The sequence below is a fragment of the Triticum urartu genome, chromosome 1 (assembly GCF_003073215.2).
Source record: "Triticum urartu cultivar G1812 chromosome 1, Tu2.1, whole genome shotgun sequence".
Lineage (NCBI taxonomy): Eukaryota > Viridiplantae > Streptophyta > Magnoliopsida > Poales > Poaceae > Triticum > Triticum urartu.
Genome location: NC_053022.1, coordinates 502,923,462 through 502,939,245, shown reverse-complemented (window position 1 = coordinate 502,939,245; position 15,784 = coordinate 502,923,462).

Genomic DNA, 15,784 nt, shown 5'->3' with positions numbered 1-15,784 from the left:
CTTTATCCGGATCACTTGTAACTATGATTATTCCATTGGGCCCTGGCATTTTGAGCTTCATGTACCCATAATGGGGTACGGCTTGGAAGCGTGAAAAAGTGCCCCGCCCTAGAAGGGCGTGATATCCGCTATTGAAGGGAGCAATGTGAAAGAGCAACTCTTTCGACCTGTAATTTTCACGCGTGCCGAATAGTACGTCAAGTTTAATTCTCCCCAAACATCGTGCTTCTCGACTGCGGATGATGCCTCGAAAGGTGGTGTTGCTTTGCTCAATGCATGTTCTATCAATCAACATTTTGTCGAGCATGTCCTCAAAGATGAGGTTAAGCCCACTTCCTCCGTCCATGAGCACTTTGGTAAGTCCGAAGCCGTCCACAATTGGGTTTAGAACTAGAGCGGCGGGTGCTCGAACTGATCAGGCCCTTGGTTCGTCGTCAGCGGTGAACGTTATTGCCGAGTCGTTCCATGGGCTCCCTACGGTTACTTGGTGGACTTCGGCGAGGTCGCGGAGCGCCCTCTTACGCCGATTATTGGAACAGAAAGTCTCGAAAACCGCCACGATGTTAAGATCGTTATCCTGCGGAGAATAATTATCTGGAGTAGTGGTGGTAAGGATGGCCTCCCCACTTTTAGCTACCTGCCGGAGTACCCAACATGCTCAAAGGCTATGAGTTGGGTCAGTACTCGGCGTCGCATGTATCGAACAGGGTATATCAAGGAGTTCATCAAAAACGGACCTGTACCCCGTAAAGGGTTTGTTTTTCTTGCCGACGGGCTTATGGCTGGATGCCTTGTAAGGGTGTATCCGTTTTGCCTGGGCAGTACATTGCTTGAAGGCAGCATGTTCCAACCGGATTCTCTAGGCCTTCCATGTGCTTTCCATCGCGCAGTACTTCCGTACGACATGCTATAGTTCCGTGAAACTTTGTATGCGACAACGGTCGAGGGCATTCTGAATTCCCTCGTCGTTACAATTATGATGAAAGACCGAGACTGCATCATCGTCGCAACAATCCTTAATCTTGTTTTTGACAAGTAGGAACCTGGCCCAAAAGTGATGGACCGTTTCCTGAGGTTGCTGCCGTACATAAACCATATCATATATGTCTGGAGGTCCTGGATTTCTTGGGAGTATTGATGGTGGTGGCCGGGTGGGCTAAAACTCAAATCCCGACCCATGATTGTATCCGGAGCTTGTAAAATCTCCGAGGTTCCCAGTACGGGTCCGGGAATATCCAAGTGCTCTCCGGACCCTATGTCCGGTCCTGAATTTGGGGGACAGGATGTCGCATCCAAGGGGAGAGTGTCTGACTCAAGGGATTCGGAGATCCGAACATAGCTGGTCTTTAACTTAGTGGAAGAAGCGTTTTCGGCTTGTTCCTCGACGACCGTTACCAGGTGGGTGACCGTCGGGAGATTATATTCCCTCTGGTCAGGTTTAAGCCCGATCCGATCATCGTCCATCGAAAGCCCCAGGGTGGCGATGTGATCTAGCAGTTCGTTTAAGGACAAATGTCCGCCAGATCCATCTTTTCGGAGTACTCGAGACCGATGCGGGGTGGTGTTTGGCGATCGCGGGGAACATTGTCGGCTTGATGGCCGTGCGGGCACCCACAATGAAACCGCCGAGCTGGAGGACATATCCTGAAGTTAGGCTCCATCCAGAAGTGATATTGTTGTTGATGACAAGGCGAGCCATTGATCTCTTTTGGTGACTACACAGCAGATCTCTCAATGAAAGCACCAATGTCGGTGTCAAAACCGGCAGATCTCGGGTAGGGGGGCCCAAGCTGTGAGTCTAAGGATCAATGTAACAAGGGACGATGGGGACACTATGTTTTACCCAGGTTCAGGCCCTCTTTAAGGAGGTAAAACACTATGTCCTGATTGATTGTATTCGATGAGTATAGGGGTTACAAGAGTTGATCTACCTCGAGATCGTAATGGCTAAACCCTAGTTGTCTAGCCTATGATTGTTCTGATAGCCTCTATGGGCTAACCCCTACGTTTTATATACACAATGCAGGGGCCTAGGATTGTACAGAGTAGGTTTGTAGAGGAAGGAAGCGGAACATCCGGACATCAAACTTGCCATCCACGCATATATGAGTCCTACCCGAACACGAGGGATAGTCTTCTGCTTTATCTTCACGACCCATCAGTCCAACACATATCGAACAGACCAGACACTCGAGGACCCCCTAATCCAGGACTCCCTCATGACCCACCAGCTTTATCTTCGCATAGAAGGAAGTGCCTAATTATCCTCCCTGGCAGCTGGGACCCACCGGGTCGAACCATAGGTCGGTTTGTCTGTCTGGTCGTGATCGTGTACGTAGATACTGGTCGATCGGTCTCTCTGCAGCGATGAATCGTGTCTGAGTAAGGAGATGCATGTGTCGTACTACAGGCGTGGACATAGCATGTCACGCAGTCTGGTCTATATATATCGTGTGCACGTTGGTACTACTACGCAGCAAGAAATTAAATACGGCTACGTACGTACATAAGGGCGGGGTCTCGAACGCATACTCGTGCATACGTATGGCCAGGGCTCATGTACATGGAGAGGCAACGAATGGCAGCGATGTCGTCCTGTTCACCGGTAGCTAACCGGCTAGGTCGGAATGGAGGAAACATCGTCGTCTTCACCGAGAGCCAAGTGACTTGGTTGGAATGCGTCTTGTCCATCGGGAGCGAAGCCACTAGATCGGAACGCGTCCTGTTCATCGGGAGCCAACCGGCTTGGAGGGAACACCCGAAACGAGGCCTGGGTACCGCACAATGGAGGAAATGGCCTTCTGTTCGACCGCCTATGGTCGAAACGGGATCCTATTCACTGGGAGGGGTCTTGCGTACTATAAAACGGAGGAAACGGACTTCTCTTCGACCTACTACGGTCGAAACGAGGTCCTGTTGATCGGGAGGGGTGTGGCATACCGCAAAATGAAGGAAACGGACTTCTCTTCGACCTCCTATGGTCGAAACGGGTGTCTTGTTCATCTGGAGGGGTGTGGCATACCGCAAAATGGGACTCCACGGGCTACTATTCATCCACCGTTGACTTCCTCGAGCCTCCACCTACTACTGTTCATCCACCGTCTCCAGCCTCCACCAGACACTATTCATCCAAGGGCTACTATGCATCCAGCCACCACCCGCTTTAGTTCAACCAGTCTCCACGGGGTCCTGTTCATCCACCCCCAACCGTCTAGGGTGTGTGGCGGCCTCCTTGGGCTCCTATTAATCCAGTGGCAACCGCGTATTATATACCACGGGCTCCTGTTCATCCACCCCCAACCGTCTAGGGTGTGTGGCGGCCTCCTTGGGCTCCTATTCAAACAGCGGCAACCGCGTATTATATACCACGGGGTCCTGTTCATCTAGCGGCAAATGCCTATACACACGGGCGGGGTCCTATTCATCCAACCCCCCACCAGGAACAGTTCATCCACATCCAACCCAACCGGCTCGACTCACACCACGTCTCGACTCGTTCTATGTATCGCGAATCATATTTACAAAACAAAACAGGTCGAGTTCGTACCAGCGTTTCCTCATCTCAACCATTTCATCATATATCTTCATTATTGCCTTTCACTTGCATGACCGAACGATGAGAAGAATAATAAGAGTGCACGTGCATTGGAAAAAGCTGGAATCTGAAAATATTTATTCAGAGGAGAAGACAAGGTAATACGGGCTCTTTGTTAGATCAACAATAATGCATATCAGCGCCACTCAACATTTTCATCGTGGTCTTCTCCTTACGACCGAAAGAAAAGGAAAAAGAATTTCAAAGAAACACAATGAAATGTTTGTCGGCGTTCTGAGAACGGGGTTTCCCAGACTTGCCTGCCTATGGCCCACGGCGTGGCTCCATCGACGGCTTGGTACGGCCCGGTCTCATCATCAGCAACTCAAGACCCTCACGAGGGGCCAAGCCTCGCGAGGCGGACAACACCAAGACCTCCACGAAGAGCGGCCTCCTCAGGCTGGCTCCCGAGGAGCGGAGATTTCTATGCAAGGATCATCTCGTGAGGCTCGGATGACATGAGCCATGACGACCAACGCCAGGCGGGCGCCAGCGGGCGCAGTGTACCAGTTTCCTCTTTGGTGCTAAGGAGGCAGGCGCAGACACGGAGTCCCAAGGAATCAGTCAAAGGTTTCCATTCCAGTGCAATAAGACCAAGACCGCCAGGACGATAGGACGGAGGTCATCGTCGAGCCCACCACAGCGTCACGACTAGAGGCTTTCACAGGATAAGACTACTTTTGTCACGATAGCATGTACGAGTTGTCTCCCTTCGAATTTGGCGATTGTGGGATCCCTTCCCGCCTTCATTTGGGACGAGGACCAAGGCCACTATAAATAGAACTTAGCCACCACCATAGAAGGAGAGATCACTCAGACCACCCTCACGCCCACCAGCTCATCGAGCACAAGAACACTCCTCCTCCTGAGGTTGTTCTTTGACTGTACTAGTTCATCCTCAGCCCCTCGAGGCCAATCCACCACAAAGCAGGAGTAAGGTTTTACACCGCAAGGGGGCCCGAACCTGGGTAAAACTGCTATGTCTCTTTTCAATTCTGTTCTTCGAGCTAGGCTATGAGATTAGCGAGTAGGCACACTGGGGAGGACGAGTTCTTCGCAAGCACCCCAGAATTCGAACCTCTCAAGGGTCTGAGGAACCCGAAATCCGACATTTGGCGCGCAAGTGTCGGTGTACAAGAGTAGGGGTACCCTAGTATCTCGAACTTGTGCACGGGCAGTCGCAGCATCCCACGGCAAGGCTTGCCGGGTGACCGCCAAGGTCCTCCGTGGTTCCTTTGGAGCCATTCGACAAAGTATCCAAGCCAAGGAGACAAGACCCCGGCAAGAGGAGCTTGCCGGGAAGGCCAACCAAGGCATCTCAAGGAACTTGCCGCGACGCGCCACGCGTCCCGGCAAGGCCCGGTGAGCGACAAGCTCCCGGACGCGACAAGACAACGACCGCGGCAAGGCGCTTGCCGCGGCAAGCCACCACTCTGTGCCCGCGCTCCAGCACATCCACCAACGTGTCGCTCTGGGACCCTTCCAGGTGTACGTGGCGGGAGGCTGTGCAGCCAGCGGTGCGCGGTGGCAAGCGGCGCTGACAAGATTGCCATCGTGGCGAGCGGTGGCGTCCCTGACGGTCCCTTTTGCACTATTTGAGCGACGCAGACAGGCATTTAATGCTTTTGTCCCCTGCCGTCAGGGTTAGGTATGATACACTGTTGCAGGTAGCTGTACCAACCGCAACACCTTTCCATTTTTACCCTTGTCTACGTTGCCACCTGTCGGTGACCCCTTGAGCATATAAAAGGAGGCCATGCACAACGTAGAGGGGGGAAAAGGTGGGAGGAGGAAGAGAACACTCATGCTCGGTCTCGTTAGCTGCTGGGGTGTACTGTAGCACTCCGCGCTCCTGAGCAGGAACTCAATACAAACCACAAAGCAGGAGTAGGGTTTTACGCATCCGTGCGGCCCGAACCTGGGTAAACTGCTCGTGTGCTTCGCCTCGATCCGCTCTTCGTGCGACCCTCGCCCCCGCCGAACCAAAAGGAACTCGGTCCGCCGGTCCCATAGGTGCTCGTGGATTAGCCCCCCGACATCTTTGGTGCTCCAGGTAGGGGGCTTGAGGTTGTGTGAACCAGATCCGGCGTTCACACGAGCAAGATCTTCATCATCTTCATCGACATGCCACCGAAGAAGAAGGCTTCGGAGGCGGCTGCTCCGTCCGCGCCGAACCCACCACCGCCGGAGCAAACGGCTGATGGGGCAGACGCCGGCGGAAGAACGGGCATCGACGAGGGAGCTCACGGTGCTGCCAGGTCCAAGGACAAGGCTGCGCTGCCCATCGGCGGCGTAGCCGGCTCCCACAATGACCGGGCGCACTCCAAGACCTCGGCGTCCGTACATGCACCGCGCCCATCTCAGGAGGCGCGGGACCGGCAGCGTCATGGTACTCACGGTACCATGCGTTTGCTGGACCAAGATCGAGCTGGTGGATCTCGGAGTGCTCAAGACCAGCATGCACGCCAACATGCTGGCACGAGCGAGGCACGGTCGCCTGGACGGGATACTGCTCCTTCTAACATAGTTAGAAGTCCGAGCATATCCCGCTCCTCGCACCGTTCGCCACCGCCACCCGCCACTACAGCAGAAGCTTTGGCGCGAGCTCAACTGCTCCTGGACTACCGTCCAACGGCAGACAAGATCGACGACTGGAGGGCCACCATTCAGAGTCTCATCGGCTTCGCCAACGGCGACACTCAACGGCAGCCGAGCACGTCGCAGCCGCGGCAAGTCAGCCAGGCACGAGCCGGTGGCGACAAGACCGGTGGGGGTGCAACCACTGTGCACTCTCCACCACGAAGGCCAAGATCGCCGACTCGCCGAATCCACCTCGACAGCAACTCCACCGCGTCATCAGATCCACGAGCTCGTCGCGATCAGCGCCAATTTCTTCACGAACGACAGCAAGAAGACGCTCGTACTCGCATCGAGCGCCGAAGAGAAGCGCGACGTCATTCGGACCAGCGCGCTGGGCCCTCTGTCGACATGCATGCGCCAGGGGAACCAGGAGACTTGCCGTACGCGGTAGGTTGCGCTGCGTTTACTCGTGAGCTACGGCAAGTCCAGTGGCCCAGCATGAAGAATTTCAAGACAGACGTACCAGAGAAGTACGACGGCAAGTCGCATCCGTCGGAGTTCCTCAGCATCTACACCATCGCGGTGCAGGCTGCCGGGGGGCGGGACGACAAGATCCTTGCCAACTACTTCCCGCTGGTGTCCGGCAAGAGTTCTGATGCCCACTCCGGCAAGCGCACCTCTTCGGAGTGCTGCGCTGCCGTCAGGGACGATCAACGCCAAGAGCGCTGAGGAGCAGTCTGCTCCGGCAAGCCTTAGGGTTTGTTCCGTTGAAGCACAAACTCCCGACAAGTTTTGCTCCGGCAAGCTTGCCGGGGAACGTCAAGCTCCGGCAGAGCCGCAGGTTCTCGCCATAGAAGTGGATGTTCCTGCAGCAGCAGATTTGCCTTTAGTCCTTGTTGTCGAGCCACAAGCTCCAGCATGGACACAGCAGATTGTCCGTTTCCTTCAGACAGGAGAACTTCCCGAAGAGCAAGAAGAAGCGGAAAGAGTAGCCCGGCAGTCAAGTATGTACCAGTTTGTCGACAACCCACTGTACAGAAGAAGACTCAACGGTGTGAAATTGAAGTGTATTCACCGGGAAGACGGACAAAAGCTGTTGGCAGAGATACATGGAGGCATATGGGGTCACCACATTGGCGCAAGAGCACTTGCCGGCAAGGCATTCCGGCAAGGTTTCTTTTGGCCGACAGCCCTCCAGGATGCAACTGCACAAGTAACCAAGTGTGAAGCGTGCCAGTTCCATTCCAAGCAGATACACCAACCAGCTCAAGCTCTCCAGACGATCCCTTTATCCTGGCCATTTTCGGTCTGGGGGCTCGACATCCTCGGCCCCTTTCCCCGAGCAGTCGGGGGCTTTGAGTACTTGTATGTTGCAATCGACAAGTTCACAAAGTGGCCGGAAGTGGAAGCAGTGAGGAAGGTGACAGCACAGTCAGCAGTCAAGTTCTTCAGGTCGATTGTTTGCCGCTTCGGGATCCCTAACAGGATAATCACCGACAACGGTACAGAATTCACGAGCCGCACCTTCATGCAGTACGTCCAAGATCTTGGCGCCAAGGTCTGCTTCGCTTCTATTGCTCACCCGAGAAGCAATGGTCAAGCGGAGAGGGCAAATGCTGAAGTGTTGCGTGGGCTCAAGACCAGGACTTTCGACAGGCTGCACAAGTGCGGAAGAAACTGGATCGAGGAGCTGCCGGTGGTTCTTTGGTCGATCAGGACGACGCCAAATCGAGCCACTGGCCAGACACCTTTCGCTCTAGTCTATGGAGCAGAGGCAGTTCTCCCCATGGAACTCGTATACGGGTCACCTCGAGTGCTCGCTTATGATGAGCTTGAGCAAGAGCAGCTGCGACAAGGTGACGCGCTACTCCTTGAGGAAGACCGTCTTCAGGCTGCTGTACGAGTTGCTCGCTACCAGCAATCTTTGCGCCGCTACCATAGCCGCAAAGTTAACGCCAGAAGTCTCGAGGAAGGCGACCTTGTTCTTCGGTGTGTTCAGTCCGCCAAGAATTCCAACAAGTTGACGCCGAAGTGGGAAGGCCCTTACCGGGTGAAATGAGTCACTAGGCCTGGCGCTGTCCGCCTTGGGACCGAAGATGCCATTACGGTGAGAAACTCCTGGAACATTGGGCATCTTCGTAAGTTTTACCCGTAAGGCGCGGTTGCCGGAAGCCGTTCCGGCAACCACCTTTTGTACAAGTCTTGCCGCTGTTGCATGTAATCATTTGTACAAAGCCGGGCGCAGACCCCGTGCATAAAGCTCATATGCTCCGCACATCTTGTCAATTTCATGCTTTCTATTTTTTGAATATGTGATCTGACACTTTGTGCAGCACCTACTCCCCGGTAAGCAATAACAAGCCGTAAGGCTCCATATCTTTATTTTCTCCTCTTTCTTTTTTCTCAAGGAAAGGAAGGTTCCCTCGCCCACAAGTTTGCCGGGGGAAAGGAGAAGATAATGGTATGGACCAGGCGTCGTTCAAGAAAGTTTCGCCTTACCGGGAAGCAAACAACAGAAAAGCTAAGTTGCCAAAGTTTGAGCAATCAGATTTTTTAAATTTTTAAGTTATCTCCCTTGAACGACCGCACTTTGTATGGAAAACCTGTGCGCGGAGGAACCAACTCGTAGCTAGTTGCGCCCTTACTTTGTTTCGAGTCCGCTCAACAACTTAAGTGAGCTGCGACTAGTTGCGACAAGGTTTCTTGTCGGTAGCGGCACTGCCGGCAAGCTGCTGACGTCCCACACTCAGCGCTCGCGGCTAAGGTGCCTGCACCGGCAAGTTCCCTAAAAGCGTAGGGCAAAAACATACAAAGGGAGGAATCAAGTAAAGGGAATAACATTGCAATCATTACCCGAAATAGAGTTATATTACAAGGTAGCTTGTCGCGGCTCTAACAGATTGTTCTCATAACATGACCAGCAGCGACAAGAAAAGAAGAAAACGGGCGGCCTAGTCTACGCGATCGCCCTCAATCCTCTTGATCCCGCTCACCTTATCCACAATGGGTGCGACAAGGGTCTTCAGCGCCTCCAGATCAGCATCCGGCGGTAGGGTCTTGAGGACGTTGGTGAGGTTGAGGCCCGGGTTGCGGAAGGCCACCTTCACCAACACCTTTTGAAGAGCTCCCGCGCAGATCTTGCGCGACTCGTCGGCCAGCTGCTTTGGGATCTTCTCCTGGAGCCGCTGGAGGGCCGTCGCCACGCCTTTGAAGAACAAGGTGAGCTTGGCGCTGGGTTGGAGGTTCTCATCAGAGGGATACCTGAGATCCTCCACCCCCAGCTGCGCCAGCTCCCTGTCGATATCTGCGGCAACATTCACGAGACCCTCCGTCCAGTGCTCCACTTTCTCCCAAAAAGCATTCTGGGCGGCAGCAGCACTCGCCAGCAGTGCCTTCTCGCCCTTGATCTCCTCCTTCAAGGCCACCTCCTGCTCCCTGGCGTCGTCCAGCGTCTTGGTCAAAGTGGTCAGCTTCAACTCAAGATCTGCGTTGGAGTCTTTGGCGGCGCTAAGCTCTTTGCCCTTCTCGGCGAGACGAACCTGCAGCTCTGAGTTGCTGTGGGCGTCCTTCTCTCGCTCACGCTTGAGCGCGGCAAGCTCTTCACCACTCGCCTTGAGATCGGCCTCCAGCTGCGCCACCTTCGTCTCCAGCTCCTTCTTGGCGGCCTCGGCAACTGCGGCAGCATCCTCTGCTTGCTTAAGGGCTCCGCCGAATTTTTTCTCACGCACGGCAAGCTCCTCCTCGTGGCTGTCGAGGTTAACTTTCCGCTGCACCATCTCGCCCTCCTGCGCAGACAGCTTCTCAGCGGCAAGCCGCTGTTGCTCTTCAACTTCGGCCTTCTCGAGGAAGAAGGCCTTCTGCTCTTCGGCGAGTTGCTCCCGCTCCTCTGCCAGGGACCGGAGAGCTTCCTGGTTGAGACCCCGGAGCTCCTCCGCGCGCTTCTCGATGTCCGCTCCCGCCTTCGCGACAAGCGCCTCGCGGGATTCCAGCTTGGCTTGTCGCGCGCGGTAGAGCGACAACAGCTTCCGCAGCAGCCGCTCCTCCTCAAGCTCGCCGCTGCTGCTGCTCGGTGCATCAACTAGCGTCAGCCCAGCGGAGGCGAGCACCTCTCCATCAAAGCTCTCTCCCTCGACCGGCACCCTGGAGCTTGACGCCCAGGGGAGGTTGATGAAGACGCCATCGCCGGCCTTCAAGTAGACGCCCGGCAGCGGCGGACGGGTCGGTGGTCGACGTAGCGCCTGGCGCTCCTGCGGCCTCAGGGCCGTCGGTGCGATCGCCAGACCCCTCGCCAGCTGCTGCAGCGGCAGCTTTGGCGGCCTCGTCGCCTGCGGGATCATCAGCGCCGGCTGCTTCTTCAGTGGCAGCGACGTCGTCGGCAGCAACCTCGGTCTTCATCGGCTCCGCAGCAGATGGGTCTGATGGCCGGAAAAGTGAGAAAAGTCAAGCAAATACCCAAAAAGAAGAAGAACCCAAGGGAAGTTTTGAAGCAAGAGGATTACCTGTACCGGGTTCTGCAGTCGTTGTCTCTGCCGCCGGGGGGCCGCTAGTGCTGTCCCTTGCCGGAGAACTCTCCCTTGCCGGAGACTTCTCCCTTGCCGGAGAACTCTCCCTTGCCGGAGACCTCTCCCTTGCCGGAGGACTCTCCCTTGGCATTTCGGGGGCGGCCTCCGAGCGCTCCTGGTGGGGCTGCTCTGCTCCTACACAAACCAACAGTCAGATGTCAGCAAAGAAAGAGTATCCATGCGCGCCTAACAGCGGAAAGCGAACCATATACTTACGCTGGGGGCTGCTCTGGAGAACAGTTGCCGGGTCCGGCAAGGTTGTCTCGGACGCACCCCCCGCTATCGCGGTGGGTTCGTCCTTGATGACAATCACCGGGACCTTGGCTCTCTTCGCTGCTCTCTGGGCCAGAGTCCTAAAAAGGAATAAGTTCAGAGTAAAGCAAATGAGATACAAGACAAAACAACAAGAATTGAAGAACTACAAGTACAACAAGAGAATCTTACTCTTCTTCTTCCTCGTCGGAGCTTAACGCGGAGAAGTCGTAGTCCGGCTCACGTCCGGCGCGAGGAGGCGGAGGAGTAGTTTCCCTTGGCCGCTTGGCGGGAACAGTGGCGGTGGTCTGAGACGACCCCGCTCTGGCTGCCGCCGCGGCGTGAGAAGCGGCAGGAGCAGAAGCGGTGGTCCGGGTGGACCCCGCTCCAGTTGCCGCAGCAGCGTGAGGTGCTCCCGCAGCAACAGTGCTTGCCGCGGTGGAGCGCGTCGCGCGGCGCGGCGACTGTTCACTCGCCTGCCGCCCCGCTACGTCCCCGGCCTTGCGGAGACGCCTTCTTGGTGGGGATGGAGGCTCTGCTTGCGGCGAGCTGCCTGAAGATGAGGAGGAAGAGGAGTCGATCTCCAGCAAGCCGCTCGTATCCTCGGCGGGCTCGCTCGACTCGACGTCATGCCCAGCAAGCTCTTTCTCGCCGATGAGCTCCCCTCGCTCGGCACGGCTTGCCGCCTCTGCAGCCTCTGCCTCCTCCACGGTGAATCCAAATTCGCCCGCGGCTGCGGCTGCCGCCGCCTCTTCCAGCCTAGTGGCGATGCATGTCATCTCCGCATCGGTGGTGTCGTGGGTGAGGCTATCCTTTTCGTCGGAGCGGATCGCACTTCTACCAAGCCGTCAAAGAACTCCTGCATGACGTCGTCTGCAGGCTCTTGCCAAGTTGGGACAATTCCATGCGAATCACACAGCGGCATCATTGCACGGATGCGGTCGAGCGCGGAGTTGTTGCACAGCGGAACGACACCCTTCGGCAACCTGAACACTTCGGGATGTTGAGGGTCGTACTTGAACAGCTCCTGGAGCATCGCGTTAAGCTCCAGAACAGTGAAGTTGAAGTTGAGGCCCGGCCGCAGCCTCATGACATCTGCCGCATTCTTGAATTCCCAGGCGGGTCTCCTCCGTTCCTGCAGGGGGGCGATGCGGCGGCGAAGAAAATCTGTGCCAACAGCGCCTACAGTGAGCCCGGCAAGCCTGAGGCGTTGGATCCGGGTAACGGCAATCTTAAGCCTATCGTCTTCCGGGGCCACGTCACTCCAATCGCCGCCACGTGCTACTGGGGCTTGGCGCCGGGCGGTAAACGGCTGCGGGTTCTCCTCGACAATCCAGCACCAGTCTGCTCTCCATTCCTCCCACTTGCCGCGGAACTCTCCCTCCAGATAAGTGTCCTTCTTGCCGGCCCTCGAGATCCAGGCGATTCCGCCGGATAAAGGCTCTCCTATCTCTACTCGGGGCATAAAGAAGTGGCGAAAAAGGGCTACATTGGGATAGACTCCGACAAAGTTTTCGCAGAGATGTGCGAAAACTGCCATGGTCAGAACAGCATTGGGGGTGAAGTCAAGGAGGCGGAATCCGTAGGTGTTCATAATATCGCAGAAAAACTCAGAGAAGGGCGGGCAGAGCCCGCAGTAGAAGAACAAGGCGAAGAAAGGATATCCGTTTGGAGCCATTTTCCAAGCGGCGGCTGGAAGTACCTTCGTGCGCGGATGCGCTCGTGTCTCCGTCGACCAAAAGAGGTAGTAATCCTCCCTCAGCTCCCTCGCGGCGAGCTTGGGGGGGGGGGAAGATTACCCGCTCCTTTCGTAGCGCCGCAAGCCGCTGCGCCTCGGTCGACTTCACAACCTTCCCTTTGTCGGCTCTCGGAGCCATGGCGGAAGTGGTGGAGGAGGTCGACGGCGTTGGTGGTGCTGGTGGCGATGGGGGGCGGGCACTGCTCTCTTTCAGCTTTGGGAGGACGAGGGAGCGGCGGAGGTTTCCGAGATTGGAGTAGCAACCAGCGAATGGGAGAACTGCCACTGTTTCCCATGCTTATAAAGAGGGAGGGGGCGGACGTTCCGCCTTTCCGAATAAAGAAACCACCCACGATCTCTCCCACGACGCCGCATTCAACGCGTGCCGTTCGGGGAGGGCGCGGTGGATACGGGGAGAGATACGGCGTAACCCAGGCCGCGCGTGCCCGTGCCCTATTTTGGGCCTGGCCCAACAGCGCTCGGCACCGTGTATGGCCCAGGGCCGGGGGCTCCTATCGGTGTACTAGAGTAGGGGTACCCTAGTATCCCGAACTTGTGCACGGGCAGTCGCAGCATCCCACGGCAAGGCTTGCCGGGTGACCGCCAAGGTCCTTCGTGGTTCCTTTGGAGCCATTCGACAAAGTATCCAAGCCAAGGAGACAAGACCCCGGCAAGAGGAGCTTGCCGGGAAGGCCAACCAAGGCATCACAAGGAACTTGCCGCGACGCGCCACGCGTCCCGGCAAGGCCCGGAGCGACAAGCTCCCGGACGCGACAAGACAACGATCGCGGCAAGGCGCTTGCCGCAGCAAGCCACCACTCTATGCCCGTGCTCCAGCACATCCACCAATGTGTCGCTCTGGGACCCTTCCAGGCGTACGTGGCGGGAGGCTGTGCAGCCAGCGGTGCGCGGTGGCAAGCGACGCTGACAAGATTGCCATCGTGGCGAGCGGTGGCGTCCCTGACGGTCCCTTTTGCACTATTTGAGCGATGCAAACAGGCATTTAATGCTTTTGTCCCCTGCCGTCAGGGTTAGGTATGATACACTGTTGCAGGTAGCTATACCAACCGCAACACCTTTCCATTTTTACCCTTGTCTACGTTGCCACCTGTCGGTGACCCCTTGAGCATATAAAAGGAGGCCCATGCGCAACGTAGAGGGGGGAAAAGGTCGGGAGGAGGAAGAGAACACTCACGCTCGGTCTCGTTAGCTGCTGGGGTGTACTGTAGCACTCCGCGCTCCCGAGCAAGAACTCAATACAAACCACAAAGCAGGAGTAGGGTTTTACGCATCCGTGCGGCCCGAACCTGGGTAAACTGCTCGTGTGCTTCGCCTCGATCCGCTCTTCGTGCGACCCTCGCCCCCGCCGAACCGAAAGGGACTCGGTCCTCCGGTCCCATAGGTGCTCGTGGATTAGCCCCCCGACAGCAAGGTAGGGGTGCGTCGGAGCCTCTCTTCCGCCACTCGACCTGCCATCGCTCCATCGCTTCTATAGCTGACGCCCGTTGGGCTCGTGCTGAGCGTCGGACCGCCCTCACCGCTCGCATCGCCCAGACGGTGCCTGCTGGCGGGCCTCCCCGTCGTTCCCCGTCGCCTGCCGCCAACGCCGCTACCGGCCCGGCGGGGCACGAGCAGCAAGCTACATCGCTGCACCCCTCCGTGCGGCGTGATGGGCGCACCGCCACCCCGTCGCTGACTACGGCTGGTTCGTCGTCCCATGCTCGTCGCGGGCAGGCGGACGTCCAGGCCATGTTGCTCATGGCGCGCGAGCTCCTGCGCTATCGCCCCGTCGACGACCTCTACAAAGACTGGCTGGACCGCATCGCCGAGCTTGTCAGCGCCGCCTGGGGCTCGCCTGCACCGCCTCTCTCGTTGTCTCGCCCGCCTCCAGCTGCGGGTGACGTAGCTCACGGAGCACCTCCTCCGCCTCCCCGTCAAGACACCATGGTCGAGCCAAGCCGCGAGGTCCCGCGGCGTGACCCGCTGCGCAGGGCACCGACGCGTGAAGAAGAAAGCTGCTAGGTCGTCCCGCATCTGCAAGAAGACGCTCATGCACTCCCAGCACCGCCACGTCAAGACCATGTGCCGCCTCTGGCGGTGGCGCGCGAGCGCCAAGATCTGGCTCTGCCTCCACGACGGGCTCCCGTGACCACAGCGGGCTGCCGCGCCTTCACTCATGAGCTGCGCAGCGTCGTCTGGCTGGGGAAGTTGAAGCCCGACCTGCCTCCGCGCTACGACGGCACCCCCGACCCTACTGAGTTCCTGCAGCTTTACGAGCTGAGCATCGAGGCGGCCAACGGTGACGAGAAGGTTAAGGTGAACTGGTTTCCCATGGCCCTCAAGGATGGGGCGCGCTCGTGGCTCCTGAACCTGCCCGCGGGATCGATCTCCTCCTGGGACGAGATGCGCGAGTGTTTCGTCGCCAACTTCCAGGGCACTCACGACCGCCCATCGGCTGCGGGTGACCTACAATGCATCAAGCAGCAGCCAGGGGAGACCCTGTAGAAGTACATCCAGCACTTCAACAGCGTTCGTCTCAAGATCCCCAAGGTGTCGGACAAGGCCATCATCTCTGCATTCACTGATGGCGTCCGAGACGTCCATATGAAGGAGGAGCTCGCCATACACGAGGACATGTGCATGGCTCTAGAGATGTTCAACATGGCGACCAAGTGTGCGAGAGCTAAGGAGGGACACCTCTCCCTTCTCAAGCTCCCCGAAGCTGACCCGGAGGACAAGATAGTCAAGGCCAAGGACGTGAAGTGCAAGGGGGCAGCCGTGCTCACGGCCGAACCAGATATGAAGCGTGGTTGCGACAACCCGTAGTCATCCAAGGGCAGCCGCCCGTTCTGCGTCTTCCACAACGTACACAGCCACAACACTGACCACTGTTAGGAGCTCCGGGCCATTCACGGCGGGTGCCTCGGTCATCTCCCCGAGCGCAATGGTCGAGGCTATGGCCGCGGAGGAGGCCGAAGTGGAGGACGGCGGGACGGCTGTGACCCCCGTCAAGAGGGGTGCGATCAGCCTCGCGAGGGCCCCTGGAGGGACCAACCC